This window comes from Moschus berezovskii, chromosome 17 (assembly GCF_049115385.1).
Source record: "Moschus berezovskii isolate FMDL1 chromosome 17, NW_MosBer_1.0, whole genome shotgun sequence".
NCBI lineage: Eukaryota > Metazoa > Chordata > Mammalia > Artiodactyla > Moschidae > Moschus > Moschus berezovskii.
The window spans coordinates 26,693,507-26,714,724 of NC_142476.1; the positions used below are offsets into that span (position 1 = coordinate 26,693,507).

The 21,218-nt window shown below is 44.4% G+C and overlaps 1 protein-coding gene across 1 annotated transcript in view; it reads right to left on the reverse strand.

The window, feature by feature from the left end:
* The window catches only part of C17H1orf21 (chromosome 17 C1orf21 homolog), a 251,136-nt gene extending 232,346 nt beyond the window's left edge, over positions 1-18,790 (reverse strand). Inside the window, exon 1 of the mRNA XM_055419112.2 lies at positions 18,454-18,790. The gene's annotated coding sequence lies outside the window, so the exon portion shown is untranslated. The remainder of the gene's footprint in view (positions 1-18,453) is intronic.
* Between the last annotated feature and the right edge of the window lie 2,428 nt (positions 18,791-21,218).

Sequence of the window (21,218 nt, forward strand, 5' to 3'; positions counted from 1 at the left end):
TCTCTGCCCCTTAACAAATAACCTGCTACAAGTTTGAAAATAAATGTTATTTTCCAAAGAACAGCACTTGATCGTAAATATCACTGCTTCTTTTTATTTCCTTTCAAGGCCATTACTCCCTCATCCTCACTCTGATTCCACCTTTGTGGCTGACAACATCTAAGATCCAAGGAAGAGCCCTCAAAACATATTATAGGATCTAATCAAGTAGTAGAAAACCAGTATAAGTCTCACATGCATTTCATTTTCTGGACATACTTAACTTCCTTGCAAATCATAGACGATTATTTAATTCTATTTGGTTCCTTTTAAATTCTGTTAATCTTAGATATTATGCTTTTTAAAAAGTGAAATATCTAACACATGCAAGCTATTTTATCTTCACACAAAACACCATATAACTCTCACTGGAGATTACACAAAGGACAAGTATATTTCTTGACACTAGAACCTAAAGCAAACTCAGTGGAAACTCAAATATAATGAAGACGGAAGATACAAGGCTGGCTTCAGCATCACTATGAAAACTATCTTCCCAGGGCTTGGAAAGGCACTTCAGACATCCACAGATCACAGGATGTGATGGGGACTCACCATCTTCACTTGTACACTGACCTCATTTTTATATTAAAAAAGTGGGGGTTTTTTGGCCATATTCACTCCCTTGAAAGAGTAAGTCTAATAGCTCCTAAAGAGGCTGTGTAGATTTAGAAGCTACTGTCAGCTCCAAAGTGAATGCACACTAATCTAAAGAGGAATGTGCCACTGGACAGAGATTCCAAATAGCTCTACAGTTAATTTCTGTATAACTTTAGGAAGTCACAAATCCTGAGTAAGCCAGGTTACCTAGCAACCAAATGCTCATTTAAATACTCCTTCCCACCCTGTTGCCTTCCTCAGCTGTGTTCTCTCCAGAAAATACCAGTGGAAAGAAGGGGTATGGGGGAACTCTGAAGCTAAATATGATGTAACTTCAAAGCATAATAACAATTATCAGTGCTGGGTCTGATAATAATAATATAAATAACGACTCAGATAAAAGATCAGGAATAAGTTTCACTTGCTGAAAGCACAATTTGGGATACATAAGGTAATTCTTGAAGAACCAAGGAGGGGGTAATGGTTTTAAAATTTTGACAAGTTGGAGAAAGAGATACATGTAATCTTAATGCCAGAAGGTGCAACAGGCTGCAAAGGCTTTGCACAGGCATGGTGAAGAGAGGTTTTGGGGTTTGGGCTAATCCTGGGGATGCAAAATTTTCACATCAGAAAACCAACAGAAACCCTGGCAGGTCTTCCACTGCTCAGTCAATCAAATTCTTTAAGGTCACCAAGCCTATGAAAGGACCATCAAACAGAGGGGTAAAGAGCAGCTGCTTAATGCTACTGAAGACAGCAAACTTAAACAGATGTTAAAATTCACAGACATTCTGAAGACCTGCACTTCCTTCTCTGAAATGTTAAGGCTAGAAATACTCCTTCTGGAATGAGTCAGGATGCATTGCACTGAGGAAAGGATGCATTAGTTCTTGAAGCTCTTAAAAAGCTGTTTTGGAATATGGGATTCGAGGCCAGACAAGCTTTCATGAAAATCTCATCATGTTTATCCTGTGTTGACTCTCTGGCAATATGTATAACCTGTATGGCTTAATAGGAGACTGTTATCTGGATTAAATGACTTAATGTATACATTGCATCCGGTGTACAGCATATACCTGATGAACATTTGCTATTTATGATGCTGTCTCTTCAAAAATCTTCTCTCTGAATAAAGTTTAAAGCTGGCCATGGTTTAAAATGCAAAAAATGGTTCCAAAATTAATTGCTTGGTACCAAAACAAATTGCCTCAGTGTCAAAGAACCTGTAGTTGTACCTGGTAATATGACAGTCACTCTTGTGTGCAGAACACAACGATATATTTCTTGCTGCCTGACCCAGACAATAAAAGCAAATCTGTCTTCAACTGTTCTGCCAGCCAATTAAAAAGTCAGTCACTAAACAAGAGACAGACAGAGCAAAGTGTTTTACATCTAAAGTTTTCCTCGAGCATAAATTTAATTATTTGAATTTTGGTTAGCCTATTCCTGAGTCTGGAATTTTGCTGCTGTTTTGCTTCTGTTTTGTTATAAAATAGCAGTCACATAACACACATACAATTTAATGTATAAAAACAAAAATGTTTATGTACCTACCTACATACTTCAGAACCTGCCTGCAGAACCTTATATAAAACACCTTCGAAGTTCCATGTGGCTGTGCCCCTCCCCTTTGCCTTCAGAAGTAGTCACTATCTTCCAGCACTTTATATTAACAACAGTTCCTTCGCTTTTCTTTAGTCATCTCATATATGACTCAGTCCTTAAACAATGTACTGCTTTGGTTTAGTATTTTTTGAATTTTACATAAATGGGATCACAATGTATCATTTTTCTACAGTCCTTTTCCTCTCAATGTTATACTTGTGAGATTCTTCCATATTGTTACACACAGTTGCAGGTTACTCTCAGGACTATTATAAACACATCACAGTTTCTGTATTCAGTATACTGTTGATTGCCATAAAAGTTGTTTTCAGTGTTCGACTGTTATGAATAGGGTTGCTATCTCTGAACATTCTTGCACATGTGTAAGTTTCTCTAAGGCACTGCTTCCCAACCTTTTTTCACAATCCAGCTCCTACAGAAATTGATAATATTAGAATGGCAAACTGAAGTTATTAGACAAAACTGTTCCCATTGCAGGTTTGGATCTGCTCTGCTATCTTGAAGGCAAAGGTCAGGGGATGACCATCTCACAAGGCATTCCAAATTTCTTTCCAAAATCATATATCAAATTATACTGTCACCACCAATGTATGCATATATTCCCTCTGCTCCACATTCTTGCCCAGTGCTTAATGCTGACAGACATTTACTAATCTGTTTGGTATGAAATGGTATCCCAACATGGTATTAATATTAAAATATATTTATCTGTTCTCTATGATGAAAATCGTAGGGTGTTGGAATATGCAGGGACAAACCAACAGAAGAGAATAGAAAATGCAGAAATATAGCTTATTAATTACTTATAACAATTATGTATATGGTAAGTATTCTGTGCTGTCCTTAGTCACTTCCATCCTGTCCAACTCTTTGCAACCCTACGGACTGTAGTCCATCAGGCTCCTCTGTCCATGGGATTCTCTAGGCAAGAATACTGGAGTGGGTTGCCATTTCCTTCTCCAGGGGATCTTCCCAACCCAGCGATCAAACCCAGGTCTCCCACATTGCAGGTGGATTCTTTGCCATCTGAGCCACCAGGGAAGCCTATATGACAGGGGTACATCTCAAATTAGTGGGGAAAAGATGAATTTTTTAATAAATAAGTGGTTTGTGATTTCCAAATAAACATGTTAGAAAACAAAGAAAATTGGATCCATTCCCCATACCATACACCAACGTAAATTCCAATCAATGGTCACAGATTTAAATGTTAATGATTAAACCACACAAATACCAAAAGAAAATACGGGTGACTATCCTATAACTGTGCTGTCCAAGATGGTAGTCATTATCCACACATGGCTACCAAGCACCTGAAACCAGCGAAGAACTGAATTTGCAGTTTTAATTTCTTTTAGATAATTTAAACTGAAATTTAAAAATACACTCAACAGAGCTATTGAAAGACTTTTATGTACACTTGGAACAACTCTATTATGTGAACTTACTTTTAAACTTTAAATTTATGAAATCTAAGATTTCATAAAAGTTTAGATTAAGTTTACTTCAGACTAAGTATTTACAATGAAAAATTAGTGACCACCTTGAGATGTGCTATAGTATAAAATACACATCAGTTCTGAAAAATTCAGCATGAAAAGAATGTAAAATATCTCATTACTAATTTTAAAATGCTGATTACTTGTTGAAATAACAATATTTTTGACAGATTAAATGAAATATATTATTAAATTAATTACACCTTTCTTTTTATTTGCTTTATGGCGGCTGCTAAAAATTTCCATACGTGGTTTCCAATACGCTTTTATTGAACAGTGCTGCTCTACAAGCTAGAAGTTTTTCCAAATCATGATTCAAATCCAAGAGGGAATAAAGAAAGACTGATAGAACTGAGTAAGTCAAAGGGAAAAATTACATTAGAAAAATCATAATCAGTGGGAAAAGACAAATGATAAACTAGGGAAAAGTGTCAAATATTAGGGATAATATGCCTAGTATTTAACGGCCCTAATGTATAAAAAGCTTCATAAATAAAGGGGGAAAAGACCTAAAATCCTATAACAATGGTCAAAATATATGAAGAGACAATTCACAGAAAAAGAAATGCACATGGCCCCAAAACATAAGAAAAGGAACTCAAGCTAGCTCATAATAAGAGATGCAAATTAAAATTACACTAGAGTATCATCTCTCACCATTTGAATGGCAAAGACCCAAAGGTTTTTTACATGTCTACTGGTAAGTCTGTGGGGTAAGAGGGAACTCTCATTATCCGCTGGGGAATGCAAAATTGTACAGTACCCACAGAAAGGACTTTGGTGATGTCAAACAAAACTGTAAATCCAGTTATCCTTTGACCCAGCAACCTCACTTCACTTCTAGGCATCTATCTAAAGATAAACTGGCAAGAATACATGTATAAATATTCACAAGGCTATTCACTGCAGCACTGTTCATTCAGCTGTCCATTTAGTTAAGGAAAAACTTAACCATTCAGGCTGTATGTTTGATTTGCAAATAAACCCCCACCACCAAAAACAAACTATTCCCATTACAATGCAAAAGCAAAAGACTGAAAATAGCCATGTAGCCAAACAAATAAAGTTTGGTATATTTACACAATGGAGTCTCTGCCGTTGTAAAAGTTACTGAAAAATGTTTATATTAATATATGAGTTCAGAGTGATCTCTGAAAAATACCAGTAAGTGCAAAAAGCAAGGTGGGTAACTATAGTTACCCCATATACATATAGTGTATATATATATAGTACCACATATAGTATATATATATATATATAGTACCATATATAGTATGCTACCTTTTAGAAAAAAAGAGAAAAAATAGATACATTTGCTTACATTGTGTGCTCAGTCACTTCAATCATGTCTGACTCTTTGCAACCCTATGGACTGTAGCCCACCAGGCTTCTCCAACCATGGAATTCTCCAGGCATGAATACTGGAGTGGGTTGCCATGCCCTGCTCCAAGGGATCTCCCCAACCCAGGGATCTAATCTGTGTCTCCTGCATCTCCTGCACTAGCAGGCAGGTTCTTTTCTGCAGAGCCTCTGGGGAAGCCCTTGCTTATATTAAACAGAAACAATATGGATACATAAACAAACACACACACACATATATATACACACACACACACACGTCATACATACACACATTTTTACAAAAACATATACATACACACACACATATATATATCCATGTCTCAGTAGCTAGATATACATACATATCTATACTTTTTAACTTTGTCCACTTGAACAGACCTAGGAACAATGACCAGTCCAAAGACAATGAGAACTCCTAACACCTGTATTGTGGTCTCTAAATATCAGTTAGAAATAAAAAGATCTGGGACAGGAAATGAACTAGAGGATTCTGAAATATCTTTGTCATACCACAAAGTAAGGACATCCTCAAACACAAGTATAGTCATGTCAAAAGGATTCAGAAGCCAATTTAAAGATTCTCCTTTGGGCCAAAGATAACTTCAACTTAAAAAGAAATAACTGCAAAGGACTATAAACACATGAATTGTGTTAAAATCCATGAGTTCATAATGATATCCACTGGTCTTCTTTGAAAAATGTTAGAAAATCAACTCATAATTCTGAACATTATTTAAAATAGAGGGAATAAAACTGAGCATTAATTGTCCTAAATGGACTACACTCTGAAGTGACCAAATAATTGATGTGGTAAATCTCTTCTTGATAGAAAAACTCCAGCTAACCAAATGCAGAAGAGATGACAGAATATTATCATTTTTCAACCATTTCTGAAATAATATATCTAAGCAATAACCAAAGTGGTTTTTGAAGGGCCTCGGGAAGTTTTCCAACGGAAAGATCAGGCTGACAACACCTAAATCCACCAGTTAGTCTTTCTTTTAAAAAAATTTATTTATTTTGTGCTGGGTCTTCATTGCTTCTCTCTACTTGCGCCATGTGGGGGCCACTCTCTAGTTACAGGGCACAAGCTTCTCATCTCTGCAGCTTCCCTTGTTGCAGAGCACGGGCTCAAGAGTGCAGCCTCTAGTTGTGGCTCACGGGTTTAGTTGCTCTGGGGCATGTGGGATTTTCCTGGATCAGGAATTGAACCCATGTCTCCTGCATTGGCAGGTGGATTCTTATCCACTGAGCCACCAGGGAAGCCCCCATCACCACCCTGTTAGTCCAGTGAGTCTTAACCGCACAAATAAACAAATAAAAAGGCATGTGTGCCTCCCACAGAGCACTTTCTATGAGGCACTCCTACCAAACCACCTGATCAAGCTTCCAATCTTGACCAAACTACAGGAAATATTGGAAACTGAAGAAGATAGTGAAGAATACTAAAATGAAGATGAAAACTGCAGACTGTAGAGAATCCCACAGATAAATCTGTCAAAAAAAGTGAAAGTCACTCAGCTGTGTCCACCTCTTTGCGACCCCGTGGACTATACAGTCCATGGAATTCTCCAGGTCAGAACACTGGAGTGGGTAGCCTTTCCCTTCTCCAGGGGATCTTCCCAACCCAGGGATTGAACCCAGGACTCCTACATTACAGGTGGATTCTTTACCAGCTGAGCCACAAGGGAAGCCCAAAATAGAGAAAGGAAGTCTATAAAGAAAGATGGATGCATCTCTCAAGTGTGAATATTGTTTGGATTCTGAACAAAATATATTAATCATTAAAAAATATATGGGCCCACCAGGAAAATTTGATTACTACCTAGATAATAAGAAATTATTGTTAATATTTTTAAGGAATGATAATACTTGGCTGTATTAAAAGAAAAAAAAAGATGTTATCATTTAGAAATATAATCTAGTATGTACAGACAAGATGTCTGCTATTTGCTTCAAAAAGAACCAATAGGTGAGGAGAAGGGAATGTATATGTGTAGTGGGAAAGGCATAAAACAGAACTGCCCAGGAGTTGATAATTAAAAGCTTGACTCTTGCCCAGGAGTCAGAGAGCCTGGATTCCAGTCTCAGCACCACCATTTATTGGCTATAAGACCTTGACCAAGGTCCTGCTGCTGCTGCTGCTAAGTCGCTTTAGTCATGTCCGACTCTGTGCGACCCCATAGACGGCAGCTGACCAGGCTCTGCCATCCCTGGGATTCTCCAGGCAAGGTCCTAGAGACCCCTAAACCTCAGTTCTACCTTATCTATAGAGGTGATAGTCATAGGTTCTTCATAAGGTTGTTGCAAGCATTAAAGACAATGCATGTAATGTACTTAGCACAGCACCTGGATGCAGAGTAGGCATTCAATATATGTTAGCTTTTATTATTACTATTGTCAATTATTACATAATTATTCAAGACCAGGAAGCTAGAGTTAGGAAGTGGTGGAAATGGGATAATTTTGCTGAATCCAAAGTCCAAGTTCCCTCCAATATGTTATAATGATACCCCCTGCCTCCACCTGGGGTCTCTCAGTAGAGACTGAGGACAAGTAACAATCTATTCTGCAACAATCGTCTCTTATTTTTACCACAAACCTTCAGTGACACTGCTACTCAGCCTGGCTTCTACAACTAGCCATCCTTTGTAACAAAATGTTGTAACTTAATGTGTCCCTCCCCCACAGATGGCTCCACATCTGCTGCTGCTAAGTCACTTCAGTCGTGTCCGACTCTGTGTGACCCCATAGACGGCAGCCCATCAGGTTCCCCTGTCCATGGGATTCTCCAGGCAAGAACACTGGAGTGGGTTGCCATTTCCTTCTCCAATGTGTGAAAGTGAAAAGTGAAAGTGAAGTCGCTCAGTCATGTCTGACTCGTAGCGACCCCATGGACTGCAGCCTACCAGGCTCCTCCGTCCATGTGATTTTCTAGGCAAGAGTACTGGAGTGGCTTGCCATTAACAATCATGTATTCTAACCCCTTTATACGTCACTATGCACACCTGTAAATTCACCATGATTAAATATTGTGTAATTCCATCATCCTCCAAGAACATGGCCTCAGACTTTTACTACACCCGGTAGTGGCATAAATGGTATAAGGTAAACCTCAGAACCCCAATGTATAAAACTAACAATGATAAAACTTCAATCCTTGCATGCAGCATGAATATAGTAATTCTACGTGTTGTGTTAGTCACTCAGTTGTGTCTGACTCTCTGTGACCCCATGGACTGCAGCCCACCAGGCTCCTCTGTCCATGGAATTCTCCAGGCAAGAATACTACTACAGTGGGTTGCCATTTTCTTCCCCAGTGTTATATATCAGTTCAGTTTAGTAGCTCAGTCATGTCTGACTCTTCGCGACCCCCATGGACTGCAGCACACCAGGCTTCCCTGTTCATCACCAACTCCCAGAACCTACTCAAACTCATGTCCATCAAGTCAGTGATGCTATCCAACCATCTCATCCCTCCTCCTGCCTTCAATCTTTCCCACCATCAGGATCTTTCCAGTGAGTCAGTTCTTCTCATCAGGAGGCCAAAGTAATGGAGCTTCAGCATCAGTCCTTCTAATGAAAATTTAGGACTGATTTCCTTTAGGATTGACTGGCTGGATCTCCTTGCAGTCCAAGGGACTCTCAAGAGTCTTTTCCAACACCACAGTTCAAAAGTTTCAATTCTTTGGCGCTCAACTTTCTTTATGGTCCAACTCTCACATCTGTACATGACTACCGGAAAAACCATAGCTTATTCTATACTGCTAAGTAATGGGTTGACCAAAAAGTTCATTTGGGTTTTCCCATAACAGCTTGCAGAAAAATCCAAATCAACTTTTTGGTTAATCAATTACCTATGTCTTGATATCTGCCATAAGGTAAATATTTCCACTTCTATTTTTATAACAGAATTATAAATTCTGAGGAAAAACCCTTCAATGCTATTTTACTCCTTCATGTGACAATGTGAAGCACACACCAATTCTTGATCCATCCTCTCTTCCTGACACCACTTGCCTGGTTTTCTTACCATGATGAGAGCCTATAGTTTTAATATCCACTATCCTTTCCATCCACAGCCCACGAAAGTCAGTGTTCTCTGGAACTCAGGGTTCAGAGTTTTCCTTCTATTTACTTTCCCCAAGCAATCTCACATAAAGCTATGTAGCTTCAACTACCCCATATTCAAAAACTCTTTCGTTCATTTATTCAACAAAAATGTGCTGGGCACCAATTATGCAGTAGGTGTCCTGGGGTCACTCTCTCAGTCCCCCTCCAGTCTTTTCCCACACTCACAAAGGAACCATCTATCATGCAAATTATGTCTCTCCCCCGCTTACAATCTCTCATTGTCTCTCAGTGCATCTTATTTTGCGCAATGAGTCCAAACTCTAGCGCTATGAAGCCTTGCATAGTTCATCAGTCTCATCTTCCATGTGCTCCAGGTCACAGCGACTGACATCGCATGTCTCCACATTGGTGTGTGAACTCTGCTGGAACGCCCTACTGCAGCTTCCTTGCATGCATGCTCAGTCTCTCAGTCCTATCTGACTCTGCAACCCCATGGACTGTAGCCCCCCAGGCTCCTCTGTCCATGGGATTTCCTAGGCAAGAATACTGGAGTGGGTGGCCATTTCCTTCGCCAGGGAATCTTTCTGACCCAGGGATCGAACCCACATGTCCTACTTGGCAGGTGGATTCTTTATCACTGTGCCACCTGGGAAGCCACTTCACCTTCCATCGACCCTCATATCCCTATTATCCCCAAATGCCAGTCTGTGAACTAGTATGCAAATCCACAGTAAAATGAGGAAAATGGTCAGCAAACCAATGCTGGTCCTCCAATACTTTAGGAAATGTAAACAATACCCTAGGGACCCTTGTTTGGCTTTTCAGTGTCCTCCAAAATACCTCCTTCTCTGTGAACCCTTCCATGACTTCTCTACGTTGGGGGATCTTATATCAATATTTGTTGTCCAAACTGGGAGACTTCTGAGGGCAAAGGGTGTGCATTAATAATTACATTGAACGATGGGCACAGGCCTGGACTGTCCCAGGGAGACAGGGTACCCAGTCAGCCTACCTCTAGACAGAGTCAGCTGCTTTCTCCCCCAGCTTCCAAAGCACCCTGATTCTTCCCCAAACACCATGTGCTTGCCTGACACTTCCCATGCTTTTCTGAGAAGTCCACAAAGTCAGGGCCAGGCCTTTCTATCTGTATCTCCAGCATCTCCCCTGTGCCAGGCACAGAGATGACACAAAGTATCATCAACAAATGTTTGTTTAGTACATTATCTTCATGAGTAAGAGAGATTAGACGCTTTAACCTTGGCCAACAAAGGAATAAAAAAATTCCCATTATCTTTTCTCATCCCTGAGAAACTCCACTTCCTCATTTGGTTAAAAAGTTTTAAATGGGAGCAAGGTCTTCACAGAGAAAAATTCTAAGCCTCAGACCAATGACCAGCTGTCAATCAACCAACAGCTATTTACTCTGCATGTTACACCCTTAAGACCCAGTGGGCATGACAGAGCTGATGATTTGGTGGGGTGACCAAAAAAACATAAATCAAGATCAAAACCAATAGTGAAAGAAATAAACACCAAATAAGTGTTGCAAGACCTTTTCCCTGGTGGTTCAGTGGTTAAAAATCCACCTGCCAATGCAGGAGACATGGGTCCTATCCCTGGGTTGGGAAGACCCCTTGGAGAAAGAAATGGCTAACCAATCCAGTATTCTTGCCTGGAACATCCCATGAACAGAGGAGGCTGGCTGACTACACCACGGGGTCGCAAAAGAGTCAGACACAAATGAAGTGACTTAGCAAGTGCTGCAGGAGTTCATGGAAGCTAAGAAAGACACCACTCAGATGGTCAAAGAAGCTCTTTGGAGGAGAAGGGATTGGACCTGAAAAGAAGTGGCAGAGGGAGGGAAACCCAAGGCCACCTGGCGGTGTGTGTTGGTGCGGCCACCAAGGGTAAGCAGAAACTTTGTTTTGGGAGTTGTCCCCAGACTGTAATGGATTCCTGGCATGGAGACCAGAACATCTGAATTTTCAGTAAATAGGAAAAAAAGAGGTTCCTGGATTCTCACCTCCTTCCTGAAAACAGTAATAGTATCTGCCTGAGACATAGAGATATGTGTGGCTGGCTCCTTTATAACCTTTTAATTGGAAGAACTGTTACAAAATTATCTTAGGAAAATTGCTGTTGGCAGAACTTTCAGATAGAACTGCTGAAGTCACCCCTTGGCATGTATTAATTATCTGTGTCTTTGAAAAGTTCTCTGAAAATCTCAGCAGGGCAGCCTCGCAGCATCTCCTTAGTTCACATCTGGCCTTTCAACCCTCTCCTGAAAGAAATCACAGGGTTAACACAGGGGTTCCCCTATACTGTAAACAAAGAGTATAGGCCTCCGTGCCAACCCTGGGGTTCAGGGATAAGCTTTTCAGAGTGCTTGTGATGATAAATACTGCATCTCTTGGACTGCTGAGTGGGTCTCGCCTATGTGTGTGCTCTATCGCTTAAGTTGTCACCAACTCTTTGTGACCCTGTGGATTATAGCCCACCAGGCTCCTCTATCCATGGGATTCTCCAGGCAAGAATACTGGAGTGGATTGCCATTCCCTCCTCCAGGGGATCTTCCGGACTCAGGGATTGAACCCTACTCCACCAGAATCTGATGGGTATGATGGGTATGAAAAATGTCCCCACACTCCAGCAAAGACTACCAACCCCTCCTTCTCCTTCCTTACCCTACTCTGGCAGGGAAAATCGTATGTCATCAAGGAAGGTGGTAAATGTCCTAATATATGGAACTGAAACTACTGCAACGTCCATGGCACTCAAATAAAACACAGATCCACTTAAGAGAGGACTTCTTTCTTAAAATCCATTCTCTCTGCTCTGCTTTAAAGCACCTTCTTCCAAAAGCCCTGGAGCCCTCAGGATATTGCGTAACTAGTGCTGGATCTACTTTTGAAGCAGTTTTATAAAAAGACCAATCCAAGTTCGTCATATGTCATGAGTCAATAGGCTGTGTTTTTCCAGTAGTAGTCCTCAGTTTAATACTTTTTCTCCCCATGATCCTACTAATAGGGCCACATAGGTGATAAACTGATAAGGGAAGGCAACAATGTTAGGTCTCAGCTAAAGAATCCTTGCTCAGCATAAATGTATCTGTGTGTTCAGTTACCCAGTTGCATCTCACTCTTTGGGACCCCATGGACTGTAGCCCGTCAGGTTCCATGGGATTCTCCAGGCAAGGATACTGGAGTGGGTTGCCATTTCCTATCCCAGGGGATCTACCCGACCCAGGGATCGAACCCACATCTCCTGCATTGTAGGTAGATTCTTTACCACTGAGCCACCAGGGAAGCCCAGAAAGTAGATTTTGGTGTATAGGAGAGCCTTTCGACGGTGTCATTATGAAAATTTCTGAAATGTTTCTCAAGGTATGTTCATCCAATCTTTAAAAATAACAGGAATCGCCTAGATTATTTCTTTATCTATTATCTAACATAAAATGTAAAAGCTAAGTGAAATGATGAGGCAAAGTGCACCAGCTATTATTAAAGAGCTTTAAGAGTCTTTAAAAGTCAAAAACATTGTGGAATCAAAAGTGAAAACAAGCACTTCCTTGGGAGTCCAGAGGTTAAGACTTTGCTTTTGAATGCAGGGGGTGTGGGTTCGATCCCCGGCCAGGGAACTAAGATCCCACATGCCTTGTAGCCAAAAAACCAAAACATAAAACAGAAGTAGTACTGTAACAGATTCAATAAAGACTTTAAAAACGGTCCACGTCTATCTATCTATCTAACAATATATATACGCAGTGATGGGGTAGGCACATGATAATAGTTACAGACACTCCTATTCCAGAAGGAAGGAAATGGAACAGACATAGAAAGGAGTTCCTTGTCCTGATGAGTTTCAGAATTTGGCCTGGCAGAATCCCCTTCCCCAGTGGCTCAGATGGTAAATGCGGGAGACCTGGGTTGGGAAGGTTGATCCCTGGGTTGGGAAGATCTTCTGGAGGAGGGCATGGCAACTCACTCCAGTATTATTGCCTGGAGAATCCCATGGACAAAGGAGCCTGGAGGGCTACAGTTCATGGGGTTGCCAAGAGTCGGACATTACTGAGTGACTAACCATAGCATATGTATATATATATCTTTGGAAAAAAAGTGAACACAAAGGCAGAAAGATTCCCAAACTTGAGAATGCTCTAACTCCATTTTTCTACAAGGTACAGAGCATGTAGACTTCAACTCATGAATGCTGTAAACACGTCTGCTGATATGGTGTGAGCCTGTGAAACAGGCAGAGGCAGGTATGGGCTGAGAGATCTGAGGGCTTGATGGAGAGCAGTGGGCGGAGGTAATAAGGGAGGCATGTGGGGCAAAGTAGGACTAGGAAGAGAGGCCCTGAGGGCAGACAGGGGAAGTGACTGGAAGCAGAAAATCTACACTTGCGCAGAGAGGTGGGAGCTGTCAGAGGGAAAGGGGGCCCGAAGACACAGTTAAAGGACTGGAAAAGATCACTGGGATACACACAAGCCAAGTCTTGCAGACACAAGTAAGGTGGTGGGAGAAGAAGCAGGAGGCCTATGGATGAACATCTATGGGACAGAAACGCTTTAGTAAGGAGATATAGGTAAAAGGGACGTCTGGCGAAGCAATGTAAAAGGGAGAGGGAACAGACAGATGCCGGGGCAGAGCCACAGAATGAATGCTGGCAGGCTGAGTGTGCTCGCTGCATGAGGCAGGTCTCACCTTTGCTTGTTTTACTTTATTTTAGAGGGAACAGCAGTGAATATCTATGACGGCCTCCCTTGGGAAAATCCAGTAAACCAAGAGGTGGGGCTACCTGAGCTTCGCCAGGACCTCTCTCCACTCCTTGCTGCAGGCACATTCTGGGAGCGATCCCAGGACGGAAAACCTTGTGTGCCATGACCACAGTACTGTGTCAAGTAAGACAAGGGTACGTGAAAGAATTTTGAAAACTATAAAGCACTTTAAATACAAAGCACTGTTATTCAATGAACGCCTGGGACAAAAAAAGATGAAGACCAGAGTCACAATCAGGAGTGAAGAAATATCTGTCAAAAACAAATATTATGTATATTCTGAATGAAGATGACCCTAAGTAGAAATTCCAGTAATTTGAGATGACATTATGCTTGATATGTTTACTTTTCTGTCCAACATGTTTCCACATCGAAAAATCCTACCTGCGGCATAATATGGAGCTCTTGATAAACTACCGTACTGATTTATGAAAATGGAAATCCACATCTAATGTATTTCCAAAGAGGTTTTTGACACATTACAGATCTTAACTAATTAGGTGAATTCCATTCAGTCCAATCATTCATTGAGTGACTTGCAAGTAAGTGCAATGTAATCCATCAGCTGCCAAGGAGGCTGCAGAGACGAGCAAGATAATCTGCCTCTAACTACCTAGTTTGGTCAGTTCATCTTGGTTTCCATTCAGATTGAGGCAGCTGCATCTCCTTTCATAAGTATATAGAGAAAACAATCTTTGACATTATGTGGCTAGCCTGCAACCAAGGAAATGCATTTTCCAGGAACACACTGAATTAAAAAAAACAATAATAAAGGAGGGGAAGGCGCTTACTACCTGGTGACTGCAGACACTGCTGTGTGTTCATTTCCAGGTTCATCCTCGCCCAGTTTATGCACAACCACTCTTGTCCTGATTGCATAACCACAGCATGTCAAGTTGTTTCTTGTTGCCAGTGTAAGTTGTAAAATTAAACTTCAGAACTGAGGGAGTCGAGCTAAATAATTGCCTACTTTAAAAATATGTATGTATATAATTAACATGTCACTTCAGATAAGCTCTTGAATTATGATCTCTTAAAGTCACAACTGTCACCAGTTTTAAAATACAGTTCCAGGGTAGTAGTTCTCCCTGCATGCAGACCTTCTCCCTGAGACCCTCTCTCCTCTTCTCAGTTTTCCAAGTATTTTACATTGATTTATTGCAATCTGCTTTCCATGTTTTAACGAGAGCCTAATTAATCACAACTTTCACTTCTCTTAAGCTCTGAGGCTTCTGTAATTCCAAAGAAGGAATCTAAGACAGCCCAAGATGCACTTGCTGGTGCCTCTCAGAGCTCCAGGTTCTACTGATAAGCTCCCGTGAAGTTGGTGATACACTTAGGACCCTCAGTGAACGATATCCTGCCCACCCCTGTTCTAAAGGGAGATGCCAAACTTTTCCTTCTCCAACCTGGACTGTTTTGTTCCCTGACAGAAAACAGCTACCAGAAAGGGGCCAGGACTTCCCTGGAGGGCCAGTGGATAAGAATCTGCCTGCCAATGCAGGGGACACGCGTTCAGTCCCTGGTGCGAGAAGATTTCACATGCCATGGGGCACCTAAGCCACAAGTACTGAGCCTGTTAACTGAAACTGCTGAAGCCTCACACCCTAGAACCTGTCCTCCCAACAAAAGAAGCCAACGCAACGAGAAGCCCCATGTGTAATGAAGAGTAGCCCCCGCTCGCGGCAACCAGAAAAACTCCGCTTGCAGCAATGAAGACCCAGTGCTTTTTAATTAAATAAATTAATTAAAAAAAAGAAGCACAACTTCCCCTTTAGAAAAAGCGGAGGGAGGGCGGGCACTAGGAGTCTGGAGCAAATCACTAAGTGACAGTCAGGTCTTGCCTGGTCAAAAATCAACACAGCACTGAGGCACCATCAACCTGGAAATGATACCCACAATGGGGGACATCACCTTCCTCTTGGGTAGAGTAGAGTCACAGCAAATAGTACCAATTAATGAAAAGGCTTTTGATTTATACCCTGTGATGCTTCAAGAAGCTCAAACCACTTCAGACAGTAGCCTATTAATTCCCAGAAATCCATGTGTGCGAACATGCTAAGTCATTTCAGTCCTGTCCATCCGCCAGGCTCCTCTGTCCAGGGGATTCTCCAGGCAAGAATACTGGAGTGGGTTGCCATGCCCTCCTCCACAGGATTTTCCGGACCCAGGGATCGAACCGCTGTCTCATTATGTTTCCTACACTGGCAGGCAGGTTCTTTATCCCTAGGGCCACCTGGGAAGCACCCCCAGAAATCCATGCTAGATGATAAAGTGAGATCAGGGGTGAGAGGATAAAGAACACAAACAACACTAGCAAAGAACCCAAAGAACTCGACCAGTTTAACTGAGTCAGCTGAAGAGGGAACCTAGAACCTTAGGGGCCTTCTAGGATGAAATATCGGCATTGGATATAAGACCAAGTTACAAACCAGGGCCAACTTTTCTTGGGAAAAATGCCCTAAAGAGAGAAACTTGACAACAGAAGCACCCCACTCCTTCTAGAAGCCCTCTGTTCGTCCAAGTGCTGACTTTGCTTGTCTTCAATGCTTTTCCGAACAGCCATCCTGAGCTGTTGTTAGAACCCAGTCTACACAGCAGGAAACACTAGGGGAGGATTTCCACACTGCATTTCTGATCTGTGAAGTGCTAGTCCCAGCACTGGCTTAATGCAGAGACAAATACACTCAGCTGTCCCATCACCAGCGCTTCCTACTTTATAGGCAGCAAAAGAAAAATAACCAAGTCTAAATTAATTTCCGCATCTGATCAAATGCATTTCCAAACAGCCAACACAGAACATGTTCTATTGATCCTACAATCCAGCTCTAGAAGTATGAAAAAGGGGAGAAATCCCCCAACTTGAGCACCTTGGACTTAAAGACCCTTAAGAAACATTACCTCCTCCCCTCTAAGAAAGCTATAGTGTTTAGGACTATACTGCCCTGAATGCGCCCAACCTCCTTTCATCTGGGAAGCTAAGCAGGGTCAGGCCTGGTTAGTACTTGGATGGACGAAAGCTACAGCATGCCAGACCAACTCTACCCATGATTTGTTTTTTTTCTATCCTGATGTATCCCAATTCTACCAACAGAAAGATTATTCTCATTAGGTAGAAGGTGAGCCCAGCCGCCCATGAAGTAAGGAAGTGTTCATAGTATCTGTCTGTGTAATGAACGTGTCACTTCCCCGAACAGCCCAACTGTTTCCTTAAAAAAAAAAAAAAAAAAGTACTACATGGAATCTATGGTGTGTCAGTCCCACTCCCAAAGTCTGAGTCAGAGCATGTGTGTCTTTCCTGAAGTTCTGGGTGACCAAGCTGGCTCCCTTTCAGACTTGCTCCGATAGCTGAACTTAAGGCTGTCTTCCAGCCACAACAGAATTAACTATCTATTTTAAAACAATTTTCCTAACCCACACGCGACCGGAGCTACCTTATACATAGGTCGTCAACGTCCTACTGGTAACCCGAACACTTCTATCTCGAACGGTGCCTGTCACCTCCCAGGATTAATGCGTGATTATGTGGATATATTTTTACCTTTGACCGTGCAACTGTTGGAGCGGAGAAAAGCCACCCTAATTTTTATCATCGTGCCTGAGCCAATCCAGAGCCTTAGGAAAAGAGATGAATGGAAGATGAGAGGGCTTCTCTCGCACAAACAGTAAGCGAGGGGAGAAAAACAAATCCGTCGGAGCAGAGGGTGGGGGGCAGGGTGGAAGGCAGGGGAAGGACACCCAGCAGCCGACCAGAGGCAGCTGCAGGCGGCCGCACTTCGCGAACTGCCCGCAGAGGGGAGTGAAATCTTCCCCAGGTACAATAACGGAGCGCCCCACTCCCAGGCTGCCTCGCCTGGGCACGAATAATAAATATATCGAGGGGGACAAACCGCGGCACAGAGACAAGTCAGCCCCCTCCCCGAAAGGTCAAAACTTCAGAAATTCGGGGAACCACGGCACCCACACAAACACACAGATCCGTCGGAGCGGAGAGACTCGGAGACCGAGCAAAGGTTCTGCATTTTGGTTTTTGCTTTCAAGCTCTGGCTTGCAAAAAGTACGGCGGCTACGAGCAAAGCTCGAGAGGAGCAGGAAAGGCTGAGGGCGGCGTTGGAGGGGGTGGCGGCGGGTGGGAAAGCAGGGGTGTCGAACCCCAACCACCCAGGCCTCAATGTGACGAAAGTCGTCAGCAGCCCCGACCGCATCCCAGCCCCTGCGTCCCGGCCGGCAGACGCCCCCGGCGGCTCCCCCACCCCAGCTTCCGTCCCCGCCAGCCCCGCAGCAGCAGCAGCAGCAGCAGCCTCCCCGGCTCGGGCCGCGCGCCGGCAGCGCCACGACCGCGGCTCCATCCCCGCCGCGCCGCAGGCACCCGCAGGCCTGCCTCCCAGCCCACCCGGGCGCGCCCCGGAGCGGAGCCGGGCCGAGACGCGCCGCCAACTCCCCGCTCCCCCGGGCCGGCGCGGGGCTCCCGCTTACCTTGGGCGCTCGCGGGGGGGCTGAAGGTGGCAAGCCTCCCGCCCCCCGCCCCGGTCCTCCTCGCGGGTTTTCTTCCTCCCTCCTCCTTGTCTTCCTCCTCCTCCCCACGGTGAGTCCCGGTCGCCCCCTCCTCCCCGAGGCCGGGGGTAAGAGCCCCGAAGCCCCCGAAGCCCGGCCCGGGTGCGTGCGCGCAGGAGGCGGCGGCGCGCGGCCAGCTCTCCCAGTAACTGAGCGCGGCGCGCGGCTCCCAACTAAAGTGTGAAAGAAGCGGCGGCCGCGGCACGGAACGTCCCCCCCGGGAGTGGGCAGGGAGCGAGCCGGGGCTGGCGGCGAGCGAGCGAGGGAGGGGACCGGGAGGAGGGAGGGGGACGGAGGGAGGGGACCTCGTCGCCCAGTCGCTCGCTCGAGGGGCGGGGGCAGCCAGACACTCCCCCAGCGCCGGCCCCTCCCCGCGCCCGGCTCCCGCGCGCGTCCTGCCCGCGCCTCGCCCCCGGGAGGGGCCGCGCACCCCGGAGGAAGGGACCGGGATTGCGCGCCTGCCAGGGCCGCGGGGAGGAGTCGAGGGCGAGGACGGGCGTGTGTGTGTGCGCGCGCGCGTCCCGCCGCTGGAGGGGAGACCCCGGCGGGAAAGCTGCGTCCTGGGCCTGACACCCGGGCGGTGGCCAGGGAGGAGCCGCTGGACCGCTCGGAGACCCGGACGGCCCAGCTCCGCTGGAGACCCAAGCCAGCCCTTGGGTCCGGCCGAGGGGCTGCGCCTGCTGGAAGCAGGGGACGGCGAGGCCCGGCATCCGCGCCGCGCAGCCCCTCCCTTCGCTGGACCGGTGGGCGCTGCCCAGCTTCCCCCGCCCGGCGCGGCCACCAACCCGCCTCCACCCTGCCCGGGAGCCGCGGCGCCTGCAAGATGAATGAAGCGTCGGCCACTGGACAGAAGCTGCACTGGGGAGGGAAGGAGACACCGCCTGAGATGCCCGGCGCCCACTCTTTGCCCCTCCCGGCCGCCTGGGACTAAAGGGCGGAGGCCGCGCCTCCTGGCGCGTTTGGGATGATCGGGGAATCTACAAAGATCGCCGCCCACCTCTTTACCTGCTGGGGTTTTTTTTTGTGGACACCCACAAGAGGTCAACCAATCTCACCCTCCGGGAAAAGGTGTTTTCTCCTTTTCCTGGTCATATTGGGTGTTTCGTGTGCGCACTGAATCGATCTTTCAACATTGATAGCGGTCTTTTGTGTGGCTTCCCCGCGCTTCGCTGCTCTTGCATTGCCCTAGACGCGTGAGGAATGCCAGGCCTCCGGAGTGAGGACACCCAAGAAAACAAAAGGGGCAAAAAGATCCTCCTTGGGCCCCGTGGATTACACACACACAACGGAATCATTTCTCTCTTTAGGCTGAGACGAAGTTGAAAAACGGAAAAGGACACATCAGAGCTGCGACAGTGATGAGACAGCTAACTGAAAAGCAAATTCATAATTTATTGACATGAGTTAATAACCCACCCATAATAGCTAGGAAGTCAGTCTTTTGGGGAAGGAGGGGGTGGAAAATGTTTCACAGTGTTCTCAGTTTTCCGATTTAAAAGACTGGTATCACATTGTTTTTGAAACCCCCTTGTATTCCATTTTTAAAATTATCTGTTTCCTTTTTGGAACCAGAACTCTTTCTAGTCTAGCCTCCTGAAGAGGAGTAGTTTAGAAGGGGTGGTAGGCTAATTAGGATTCCAAGGAGGCACTGCCAGCCATCATCTGTTACCTTAAATGACTTGTTTCATTTCTTTCAGCCTTCCTTCCCTCATCTGTAAAATGGGATTGATGATAGGAGTTTCTATCTCATAGGCATGTTGTCAAAATAAAAGAAAAATAAAATGAGGTGGCAGTGTACATAAAAAACTTTGTGTAAAGCCTGACACATGGTATGAGCTGTTCTTTCAAATGTATAGTTAAATCTCAAATTTAGTAGGCTTCCCCCTCCTTTGCATTCCATCTTAAAGTTGGGGTTGCAAATCCATCTTCTGGATTTATCCAAATGAAGTCAACCTTTCTGTGGTGTTTTTAGGTCATTCCTGAAAGCTTCATCCCAACGGACAGAGGAGCCTGGTGGGTTATGGTAAGATGAAAGGAGTATATAAGTAAATGTGTGTGAGTTTATTTGCATAGAAGTCTGTATAAAAGGATCCTTGAGGATAACAAGATTTTGTTTCCCCTACGTCTCTCCTTCCCTCACTAAGCTACCCTGAATAGACCAGGCTCTATAAATGTTGGCCTGTGATATCGTCTATCCTTTCATGGGTCAGAACAGTGACTGGCAATGCAGACTTCTTGAGGGCAAAGCAATGAAGGTCTCCTCTGAACTGATATCCTCAGAAGTAACAGAAGGTCACAGAGCAAGCACTTCAAACATGTATGAGTTTTAAAAATCCACACTATGAACTTTTAAAGCAAGTTTTTAATTATTCAAAATAAATACTTATTCCTTGTAGAAACTCAGCCAAGTATGAAGGAAATAAAAATCACCATAATCCTACCCTCCAGAGAGAAGAATTCAATAAGTGCTTCAGTTCAGTTCAGTCAGTTCAGTTGTTCAGTCATGTCCGACCCTTTGTGACCCGATGAATCACAGCACGCCAGGCCTCCCTGTCCATCACCAACTCCCGGAGTTCACTCAAACTCATGTCCATCGAGTCGGTGATGCCATCCAGCCATCTCATTCTCTGTCGTCCCCTTCTCCTCCTGCCTCCAATCCTTCCCAGCATCAGAGTCTTTTCCAGTGA